The following is a 12,100-nucleotide window of genomic DNA, read 5'->3' on the forward strand; positions in this document are numbered from 1 at the left end:
GGTCGCTATCAAAACGCTGATAGCTCAACACTATTATTTTTAAAAAGGGAATTTTTTTCCAGATTTTTTTGGTTTTTAGAGGTATCCTCGCGTAGCAAGTTCCATAGTGGTGGCCATAGTGGTAAAACAGGTCATGTGGCGACTGTTCCGCTTGAGCAATTCAATTCAATGGTTAAATTATTGAATTGCTCAAGCGGAACAGTCGTTTTTGAAGTTTGCGACTTCAAAAAAATGTTTTTTTCAAAAATTTTTTATATAATAGAACATTATCTCAGGAATATCTTGTCCAAGTTTCATGTCGATCGGACTAAAGATCGCTGAGATACCGATTTTCAAGTTACTTTCTCTCCATATACTTTCAATTGCTTTTAAAACTTTTGACGCGTTTTTCTCAAAACGACTTTTTTAAGTCGGTGCGTAACGTAACTCAAAATGTAATGCTCGGATCTCGTTCAGCCTCACAAAAAACTAATATTTTAGGTAAATCAATTCAATTTTTTTATTTTCGATAACACTGTAAGGCCAGACTTTACGCACCGCAAGATAATAATTTTTTGAAGCGACTCCTTAAACATAAAAATAAAATTCCGATTTATTAAAAATAAAAATTCCTAGATACTCTCCAAATATAGCTATTTATCGTGTAAGAAAATTAAATAATTATATTCACTCAGAAATAAAAAAAAAAATCGCAAAAATCTGTCGTTTTTTCAGCCTCAGATACCATCCTGCCCCCTTAAGCTTTGTCTTCAATATAGATTCACTAGCGCCCAATCTAGACTTCAATCCGATTTGGATAAATTTTAAAATTTGTGTTTAGCGAAAAACCTAAACCTTAATGGATCGAAATGTAAACTCATGTCATTTTATCGATCTACTCCTCACCAGGTTATGTACTTTCTCTATGGGAACGCCTTAGAACGCTTAACTCAGGGTAACGATTTGGGTGTCCTGTTAGATTTGAAACTTAAATTTCCCGACCATATATCTACCATGGTTTATAAAGCTATGGGTGTGCTTGGTTTTATTAAAAGGTGGTTAAAAGAATTTAATGGCCCATACATTACAAAAAAGGTATATACATCATTGATCCGTCTGATTCTTGACTATGGATCGTGTGTCTGGATTCCTCAATACAGAGTACACCTAGATCACATAGAATCTGTACAAAAAACTTCCTGACTTTCGCTCTTAGGGGACTTTATTGGAATGCAAGTCTTCACTTCCCTTCTTATCATAGTAGACTATTATTAATCATCTTACCATTATTAACAAACCGTAGAACGATGCTGGGTGTCATGTTTCTATATAATCGTATTTATGGAATTGAAAACAGCCAGCATTTACTAACACGCGTAAATTTTAACGTTCCTAGTAGAAGGACTAGAAACTTTCATCCTCTACTCCTCAGCGATTGTAGTTCGACATATGCCCAACACGATTTTCTGAATATATTTTTTTCTTTTATGATTTTTCCCGTACATAACAAAAAAGGTATATACACTCATGGACAAAATAATAGGTGTGTTTTTTTTTTCATTTTTAACTTGTTATTTCTAAGTCATGCTTTCTCTAATCAGCTCGAAACAAAGTTTTTTTAAAACTTATATTAATTGTCTTTAAAAGAAAAAAAAGAAACAATACTATAAACCTTTTCATTAACAACAGAAGTAGATTTTTTCCCAAATTGGACATTTTTGGCTGGACACAATAATAGGTGTAAGGAACTAAACGTTTAAACAAAATGGATATTTCACTATTTTTGATCTTTTTGTACATTAAGTTGAGTATGTAGCAGTTAGTAGCCGGTATACTCGCCATTATTTTTGAGAACTTTCTCCATTTGTCTTGGCATGGATGATATCAGATTGCGACAAGTTCCAATTGGGATGGAGTACCATGCTCTTTGGACAATATCCCAAAGTTGGTTTTTATTTTGATAAGAAGACTTTCCTACCTCTCTTTTGAGTTCACCCCAGAGATTTTCGATGGGATTAAGGTCAGGGGATTGACTCGGCCATTCAAGAACATCCACATTTTGCTCACGAAACCGCTCCCTGACTAGTAGAGAGGCGTGTTTTGGGTCGTTATCCTGCTGGAACTTCCATAAAATTGGCATATTATCCTTAGAATATGGCAGCATCACTGCCTCCAATAAGTCTCTGTATACGAATCTGTCCATTTTTCCATCAATGCGATGAATCTGACCAACACCATTGCATGAAAAGCAGCCCCATACTATTAGGCTACCACCTCCATGTTTTACAGTCTTACAGGTGTACTTTGGATCAAATTCTTTGCCTTTCGGACGGTGAACATTCCTTTTAGCATCATTTCCAAATAAATTTATTTTGGTTTCGTCACTTCAGAGAATGTTATGCCATTTTTTCTCACCCTCCGGTCCTGACCAGGCTTTACGATCTAGAGCAAATTGTTTCCTCATCTCTTTATTTTTCGGCCGAAGCAAAGGAACTTTGCGGGCAATCCTACCTGGTAGGTTTGACATTGCCAAACGTCGCCGAACGGTCCGTGATGACACAATATTTCCAATTTCGTTGGAAATCGTCCTGGAAGACTTGAACGGGTTTCGTATAACCAACTGAACCATGCGATCATCGGCCCTAGATAATGTTTTTTTGGGTGTTCTCCGAGTTTCACCTACTTTTTTCGGTTTTAACGCATTGGTTACAAAATTCTGAGATCGTTTCATTAAAACAGCAATCGATTTATATGTTTTTCCTTCGTCTCGGAGTCCTCGAATGAGCTTCCTTTTTTCCGCACTGCAATGTCTCCCACGGCCCATTTAATGCAATTTTAGTGATTGTTAAGTCCCCATTTAGTTAAATTATCGTAATACCTTACCTTCTGCAACCAAACAACTATCATAATTAGCTTTAGAATAAAGTTTTGCTCGACACACCTATTTTATTGTCAAGGCGAATTTGCAGTCTGAGCAATAAAATATCCACAATTTTCTTTAGAGAGCTTCTGACTTCCGGGAATTCACCAAAAATTGATCGTAACAGTGTGATCATAATAAAAAAGTATAGTTTTCCCATAATATGTTATGTTTATATCAATTAAAATCGATATCCTCAAAAAAAAAAATTCACACCTATTATTTTGTCCATGAGTGTACATCATTGATCCGAAGATTACTGCTAGATGTAAGTTTTTTATTTTTGTTAATACAAATACATTTAACAAAATGATATGCAGTAAATACAATGACGGTCAACGCAATTCTATGGCCTTCATAATTCAATATGTGGTAAAACTTGATCAATTTCTTCTCTTAGGTGAACCGCGGAAACTGTGGGTGATGGAACCTATGTTTGTTCTGGACTTTGGTTCAGGGAAGCATAAAGGTGGAGCAGGTTAAATTAATAAGTGGGATTTTTTACTTTTGGCCTGTGTTATTAATACTAATAATAATTAAAATAGTCTAACTTTGCATGTGAAATATGTGAACAAGGTAAAGCCTCTAGATTTCCTGGCTGAAGACCAAAGGATTCACCACAACCACCGCAATTCAAGCCCAATGCCACGTCTGTTTGGTGTGCAAGTCGAAAATGGGTGTTACATTGATCCTCATCCCCCAAGGAACGATAGATTAGGGCCAGACGGCAACGAATGTTTCGAACCAAAAACTGCAAAGAGGAAAAAATATTAATGTTACTATTATTTCAATTGATTAAAACCAATAAAATTATCTTAAAAATTATTGATTTGGTTTAGAAGAAGCCTTAATATATTTTCTATACACTTTGAAAAAGTAAAGACATTTCCAGCCAATAAATTAGTATTTAGAGAAAAAACCTAAAAGCGGACCCAAAGTTTATAAATCCTTTCAGTTCAGGAATCAAAATAAGCAAATCTTTCAATTATGTACTTATATAGACTACATTAGTTACATGTAGTTGTCAAATCTTTCAGAAATTTGTTCGGTCGGATGAGTTTAATTTAATTGAATCTATAAAAAGTTCCTTCTTACTTTAAAAAAATTAAAGTTATATCATTTCCGATCGTTCAATTAAATGGCAGCTACAAGATATAGATGCTTTTGAAATTTTAAAGATTGGATCGGGTGGGCCAACATAGATGTGAGAGAAAGTCGTAGAGAGATCTCTATCATTCATTTAATGGCAGCTTTATAATCGACCGATCCGGGCCGTATACACTAAAGGAATTAAGGATGTGTGCAAATATTAAAGTTGATAGTTTTAAAACTGAAAGACGGACATTCGTATATCGACTCAGGAGGTTATCCTTATGTATATACGTTATGTATATAAGAATGTATATACATTCTACATTTCTGACGTATGTCTTTTAATGTGTTTCACACTTGTCCAAAATTATAATACCCTCTGCAAGGGTATATAAAGAGTGTAAATGTGGCAAAGTTCCAGACTTCAATTCATATTGGTGTGGCACTGGAGTGGAAAACATGTGTCTAAAAAGAATAATAGCCTCTTTTATAGCAGTAATTAAAATAGATTTAGTTTTTGTTAGTTTGCAATTTAGTAAAATAGATTTAGTAATTAGATTTAGCGGCTAAGTAGCAACTAGTTTTAGAATATACTTTTTGGTTCATTTGAATTTTACGATCAAAAGACAATTTATACAACAAAAAATCCTGAAAATATAATATGTTATATATAATATGCTGATGTTTCAGCGTGCCAAAGAAACAGTGTGAATTTCGCTAGGGCATTTGTCAACTTATATTGAACTTAGATATGAACCAGGGAGCTATGAATATTGCTAAGAGTTAAGTATAGTGCAGGGAGATATTTTTGTGTTACTAAAGATCGGTTATCCGAGAACACGATCAAACCTAGCCATATTCTGATGACGCTGTGAATTTCACTGAACTAAATCATTTGAAGGCAGCAGTGAACCGATCGGTGTAGCGAAGCTTACTTTATTCTTACATGTAATTGCAAACTACGTGCAAATTAAGAGGCGAGGCGTCCCATAGGATTCCTAGTTTCTACTGGCTATGACTATGCGTAACCTGACCTTGCAGTCACTCTCGATCTCCGCAAAATACCGCATTGATTCTTATGAAACACGAAAACCCAGAGTGAAATCATACCAAACTAAGATGAGAAATGTCCGCAATATACATTGTTGTCCCAAGCCGCCAGAGGCAAAAGCTGTTAAGATCTTAACAGATTTTTCTTCTTTTTGTTTATTTCTTTCAGTTTCGCATTCCACTAAATTCCACTTTGTTGGAATTTAGTAGAGCTCACTAGCACTGCTAGGCTCTGAAGTTCAATAATTAATTGAAAGGAATGTGTTGTTCTGGCGGGAAAATCAAAATACCCAAACTTTAAACACCACCGAGCCACTGCGAACTCTTGTTGGAACCACTGCTGAATCGAAGCATTTCCTATCAAACATCTATATCTATATCTATATATATAAAATCTATAATATAAAAATGTTATGTCCGTATATCCGACCTCTATACTTTTAAAAAGCACTGAACTATTCAGCTTAAATTTTGACCTAATAAAGATTTAGGTTTGGGCTTGGTTTTTATCTAATTTGGTAATTATATACCCGCGATCGCGAATAAAATTGTTTTTATAACACAGCGCCATCTGCTGGAAGCGAGAGCAATTACTGGGGAGCTGGGGGCATTTTTTTCTTAGATGCTTCAGGAGCATCGGTGAAATCATTGCTCATCAGATTGATTCTGGCCACGGTTCGAAAAAAAAGGACATAGCTGCGACATTGTTATGTATTTGTATTTATTGAATGTAGCAATTAACAGTTATTTATAAAATATTTATATTATAATATATTTATAAAATTAATTATAATTAAGAGTTAGGCTCATAATTAATTAGAAAAACAATCAATTTATATTTTATTACACCTAGGGATAATTCAGGGGAATATAAATGTGACAATAGGTTATAATTTTTACAGATAACGCGAAAATTATCAGCAAAATTAGATCTGCAAATTGGTAACCAAAGGGGTCGGGAGGACCTGGTTGACCTGTTTGGAACAGAAAAAACTATCTTTTCGAGTAAAAGTTTCAAGTCTTTCAAGTTTCAACTTGACCGAGAATGATTTTACGAAGGAGCATGGTCCCAGCACAAGTACGACGTCCCTGCAATGGTGGCAGGTCTAATAACTTTAGCCGACAACGATATGGTGGAAGAAAACCATCTGAGTCCCAGTTTAAATATTTTAAGGCAAATAAAAGAAACTGCTTTTGCACTGATTCAATACTTCTTTGATGAACCATATACTGCGGACCCCAAACGCATTAACAGTATTCCAGGATCGGTCGAACCAAAGAGATATACAACGTTTTAGTGGTGGATCATCAAACTCTTTTGACCAGCGCACTATGGGGAATTTGCCCGATTTTGTGGAATAAATTAATAACTCGCGAACTATATAAGATATTTTAGTGAGGTTTTTTTTTTTTTTAGTGTTCTAAATAATTTTACACACCTGTTGGAAAGTGAAAAGCACCCCCACCCCCCCTCCATAATTTTTAATTTAAAAAAAAATTTTTTAATTTAAGAAAAAAATTATGTTTAAATCCAATTTTAATGTATATTTTCTTCATTATCAATTTCAATATTATATAAAACATCGTATTCATTATCTTCCTCATATTCATCAACATCTAAAGATTCGTCGCCAGGTTCATATTCGCATAATAATAATGCAATGACTTCTGGTGGAAGGGAAAGTCGCTTATGCTTTTGGACGCGCTTCTTTAAATTCATTGATGAAATTATGGGGTCTGAAGTATCCATGGCTCTCTGGAAAACATCTGTGAAGTTGGAGATTCGGCTGTGCTTTCTCGCATGGTGAAGTCTGTCCGATTTATAATAATTATTTCTGGACTCTGCAAGCTAATGCCTCCTCTGTCGAAGATCGCACAGGCTGCTCAACAGGATTGCTTAGCAGTTTCCTAAGCATTTTGGCTTTTGCAGGATTAAACGCTAGTAACTGCAATATAAATGCAAGATCGTTGAGCTTATTCCTTCGAGCTGCTACCCCTGCTGCTTGAACCAGCAAACCAACATTATGCTTTTGGGCCGCTGAGAGACAGTTAGCATCATTACGTTTCCTTCTTGCACCTTTTAAGCAAAAGGATATTTTTGGACGTCCAGCGTTTTTTTTCATTGATTTTCCTTTGCTTGCATTTCCAATCAAGTTTAAGCAAAGATGGCCTTCCATCCACTTTGAATATTTTGTCGTAAACTTGTCCATCTTCCTCTGGCATTTTCGCCAGTTTCGTGATAAATTACGGAAAAAAATACGGGCTTTTTCTCTTAAGACCCTTTGATTTAATTCCAAAATATTGGGATCAACTTGCTCGCTTACAAAAGTTAACACAGCATGTTTCTTTTCTGCGAAACCCCTCTGCCGACGCCATACATCCAGCAGGGCTGCGTTGCTGATTGAGAGGTTGGTTTCTAAAAAATGAAATTTTGCGAAAAGTCGCGCCCAGCGCACAATAAGACAATATGTCCCGAATTCACAATGAATGACTCTACAACATGGATATAGACACTCACTGAACTATTTTGAACATTTTTTTTAAACTCTATTGAAAGTTTAACTTTCTTTCCAAAACCCAAACAAAAACATCACCTGCTACAGTTACAAATTGTTAGAATAGTTGGACGCACATATTAAGCAAAATATTAGTACTTACACAAAGTACATACCTGAAGAATTCAAATTCACTTTAAATGTCACTGTTTTATTGTGGTTTGTTCAAGAATTTAAGAATTGAAAATGAGCTTCAAATTTAAGCCAAATGTTATCGATCAACATGCGGTTGCAACATATGGCTTTAACAGTTGGTATTTAAATACTAGACTGTTAAGTTAACATTTCCGGTATGTTAAAAAAAGTTTGATGTTTTCTTAATACATTAAAATAAAAAAAATTAAAATCGGCATACTTTTAAAAAATACATTTATTCCACAAAATCGGGCAAATTCCCCATAGTGCAGCGCTTGATAAAAGCAAGTACTCCTCTGAACAGTTTCTGAAATTTTCAGAAAGAAATATTAAACAGTCAGCCATTAAGACTTCATTTCTGGTGACCCCTCGGAAAAAAGGTGGTTTCGCGTTGATAGCACAGTTCCCGACAGAACCATCCGAAATGAAAAAACTAAATATTTTCTTTTAGTATATACCTAAAACTAGAAACTGAACAAAGGAAAAAAAAGAAAAAATTGGATTTTTGGGAGACTTTTTTGCAAAAAAAATCAAATCTTGGTAAAATTTTTTAAACCATTTTTTTGTTTTACGAAAATAAAAAATCAACGAAAAAAAACATCCTTCGTTCAATTTCTCGAGATTCGTTTCGAAGGCCTATGCATAATTTGATCAAGATCGGTTGAATAGTTTCCGAGAAATCGTGACAACAGACTTTAAAAACATAGTTTTGAGAAAAACGCGTTTAAAGTTTCCGCTCTGCCTATACCAGACCTCGAGCGTCCACCTTTTCAGGGCTTTATCTCCGAAACTTTTATTCGAATCGACTTGAAAATTTTGGAGAATGTTCTCGTGATTCCGTAGAATTTTATAAAAAAAAATCGATTAGTTTGAAGCTGCCAAAGCCACCAAACCCCTTAAGCTTTGTCTTCAGTATAAATGCACTAGTGCCCAGTCTATGCTTCAATTCGATTGGGATAAATTTCAAAATTAGTGTTTAGCAAATAACCCAAAGCATAATAGATCGAAATGTAAACTCATGTCATTTTATCGATCTAGTCCTCACCAGGCTATATACTTTCTCTATGGGAACGCCTTAGAACGATTAACTCAGGGTAACGATCTGGGTGTCCTATTAGATTTGAAACTTAAATTTCCCGACCGTATATCTACCATGGTTAATAAAGCTATGGGTGTGCTTGGTTTTATTAAAAGGTGGTCAAAAGAATTTAATGACCCGAACATAACAAAAAAGGTATATACATCATTTATCCGTCTGATTCTTGACTATGACTATTAATCATCTTACCATCATTAACAAACCGTAGAACAATGCTGGGTGTCATGTTTCTATATAATCGTATTTATGGAAATGAAAACAGCCAGCATTTACTAACACGCGTAAATTTTAACGTTCCTAGTAGAAGGACTAGAAACTTTCGTTCCCTACTCTTCAGGCATTGTAATTCGGCATATGCCCAACACGATCCGTTCAGGGTATTATGTTCGGAGTACAATGGTCTCTACCACATTTTGTCACTTTGCTTCACTAACAATCATAAATCCCGTATATTCTAAACGCCTTATCTGTGCAACACTCTTCCTCGTGATATATTACTCCTACACTGATCTTAAACTATTTCGGATCTATCCCCACGATCCGTACGTTATGCGGAAGCGTCCCTCGGCCGGTTGGGGACCGCGCCAAAAAAATACCATGCGCTTTATATCTTTTTTAATGTAAATTTATAGCAACTCTGAGAAAATAGGATTTTGGAAACCCAGGAATTTTTAAAGGTGCTTGGAACGGTTTCCAACATTTTTATTAGAAAATTGATGGCGAAAGTCTTATTAGATCGGCAAACTATGTACAATTGGATGTATATAAAATAATATAAGCTGTTACCTAAATGCAAGGGTATTCAGCCCCGCCCGAGCTTTCCTTTCTTGTTTTTATTTGAAATTCTTAGTAGGTGTGTAAAAAAACTTCGTCCAAACCGTGCACATACTGCCATCACTTGCCCTATATATAATCCGTTTCTCATATAAAGCCTGATTGCGACCAGCTGATAGCTCTGAGTGACTTTAATATTACAGAACTAATGTGGATAATTTTGATAATTCACCATACCTTTTACTGACTACGCACCATAACTTCACTGCGGGCATGTTTGATATATCCCTCGGCTGCTAGACTTGTGTTTTGCTTTACGAGGGCAGTCCGATAAGCCTCACCGCCCGGCGTCACCATCGCAAGAAAAATTTACTATCGTGTAATACATTCTCGTAGACGGCTACTGTCAAAATTTCAGCCGAATCGGATTCGTATTTTTTTTTTGACTGCGTGTGTAATTGTTTTTGAAATGGATATCGCGCAGCGAAATCAAATAGCGCTTGGATGCTGTGTACACCGACTCTTCGATGGAGACTGTCAAAAATTGGTTCAAACGGTCATACCGGAGGATAACGTGACAAAAATCCACGATCTCGTATTGGCAGAACGCCGTTTTTTTCTTTAGCAGGCTAAGTACTTATAAGGACACCCTCGTAAATTCAGATAATATTCAGATCTTTGCCATATCATTCAACGCTTAAGGTTTTAATCAAAACATTTTATAGATACATTGTCAATAAGATACAATCGAATTTGGGGAGGCATTGTTGGGATTTGTGCCAGCATCGAATGGCGCAATTATTACTAATTAATTGTCTCAGTGTAACTAGCCACAGCGGTCCACTTATTTCCTGTTATCAGCTGTTCCATATTCTTTGGTTCTCCCAGATACGCATGCGCTTGGTTGTTCTTTTGTAGCGCATGCACTTTGGGAGTTTATGCACTTGTATATTCGGCATTGTTTGGATCGGCCGCGATACAATTGAAATACAAATTGAACCTCGTCTTATTATTTCGGTCGGTATCGAAACGCTGATAGCTGAACAGGCATTTCAATTTCAATTGTCAATTTTTGTGTCGATGCTGAGGAGGGTATTTTATAAAAAGGTTTTAAATAAATATCTAAAATGAAATTATAGTACCAGTAAGACTGTTTTTGATTATTAGAAATACTAAGGAATGTACAAAAAAATAAAATTAGTATTAAATTGGCGCGGTTCCCGCTGTGTACGCCCAACCAACGGAGGGACACTGCCGCATAACGTACGAATCGCGGGGAAAGATTCGAGATAGTAAGAGCAGTAAGAGGTAGATAAAAGGTTTTAGGTTAAACGTAGAGCATGCTAATAAGATATGGTAGAGACCATTTTAAGTCCGCACATAATACCCTGAACAGATCGTGTTGGGCATATGTCGAATTACAATGGCTGAGGAGTAGGGGACGAAAGTTTCTAGTTCTTCTACTAAGAACATTAAAATTTTAGCGAGTTAATAAATGCTGGCTGTCTACATTTCCATTCATGAGATTATATAGAAACACGACACCCAGCTTTGTTCTACAGGTTGTTAGTGATGGTAATTAATAAAATTGGTTGATTAATACAAGTTAAGTTTACTATAGTAAGAGGATAGGTGATGTGCATCCTAATTAAGTCCTAATGATCGGACGGACCAATGATGTATATAACGTTTTAGTTATGTACGGATCATTAAATTCTTTTGACCATGTTTAAATAAAACCAAGATTTATTAAATTTCAACCGTAATTAGGACATGTTTTTGTTTAAATAATAAAATGTTCTGAGGGGGCAACGCAGTGAAGGAGACATCTCCGACCCTATAAAGTATATATATTCTTGATCAGGATCACCTCCTGAGTCGATATGAGCATGTCCGTCTGTCTGTCTGTCTGTTTCTACGCAAACTAGTCTCTCAGTTTTAAAACTATCGAGTTGAAACTTTGCACACACCCTTCTTTCCTTTGCAGGCAGTATATAAGTCGGAACGGCCGGGATCGGTCGACTATATCCTATAGCTGCCATATAACTGATTGATCGGAAATGCCATAACTTCGTTGTTTGAAGTTCGAAGGATGGGAGTTTCAGTGGATTCCTCTTTGGGCAAAATAATCCGATATGCCAAATTGCATAAGGATCGGAATATATACGATCCGCCATATATCTAATAATATAGGGTGCGTGGCGCCACCTAGCGGACTGCGATTCAACTGCAAGGGTATATAAACTTCGGCTCCGCCCGAAGTTAACTTTCCTTTCTTGTTTTTTTTTTTAACTCACCAAAAAAACAATACCCTAGAAATTGTAATTTAATACGGCATGACCCCCTCAAAGAAAATTAGGCACAATTTTCTTTTAACACTAAAAGAAAAAAGCTTGTGCAAAATTAAAATTTTTTTTGTTTGTTTGAGTTAGCTTTCTAACTCCTTTAAGAAGGTAAAATGATTCTCATAAACAGTTTAATTCCATTTTTTTTTTT

The 12,100-nt window shown here is 35.7% G+C and overlaps 1 protein-coding gene across 2 annotated transcripts in view; it reads left to right on the top strand.

Moving 5' to 3' along the window:
* LOC6501774 (eukaryotic translation initiation factor 4 gamma 3) overlaps positions 1–12,100 on the top strand; it is an 81,087-nt gene that overhangs the window by 11,964 nt on the left and 57,023 nt on the right. The window lies entirely within an intron of this gene.

This window comes from Drosophila ananassae (assembly GCF_017639315.1).
Source record: "Drosophila ananassae strain 14024-0371.13 chromosome 4 unlocalized genomic scaffold, ASM1763931v2 tig00000054, whole genome shotgun sequence".
Lineage (NCBI taxonomy): Eukaryota > Metazoa > Arthropoda > Insecta > Diptera > Drosophilidae > Drosophila > Drosophila ananassae.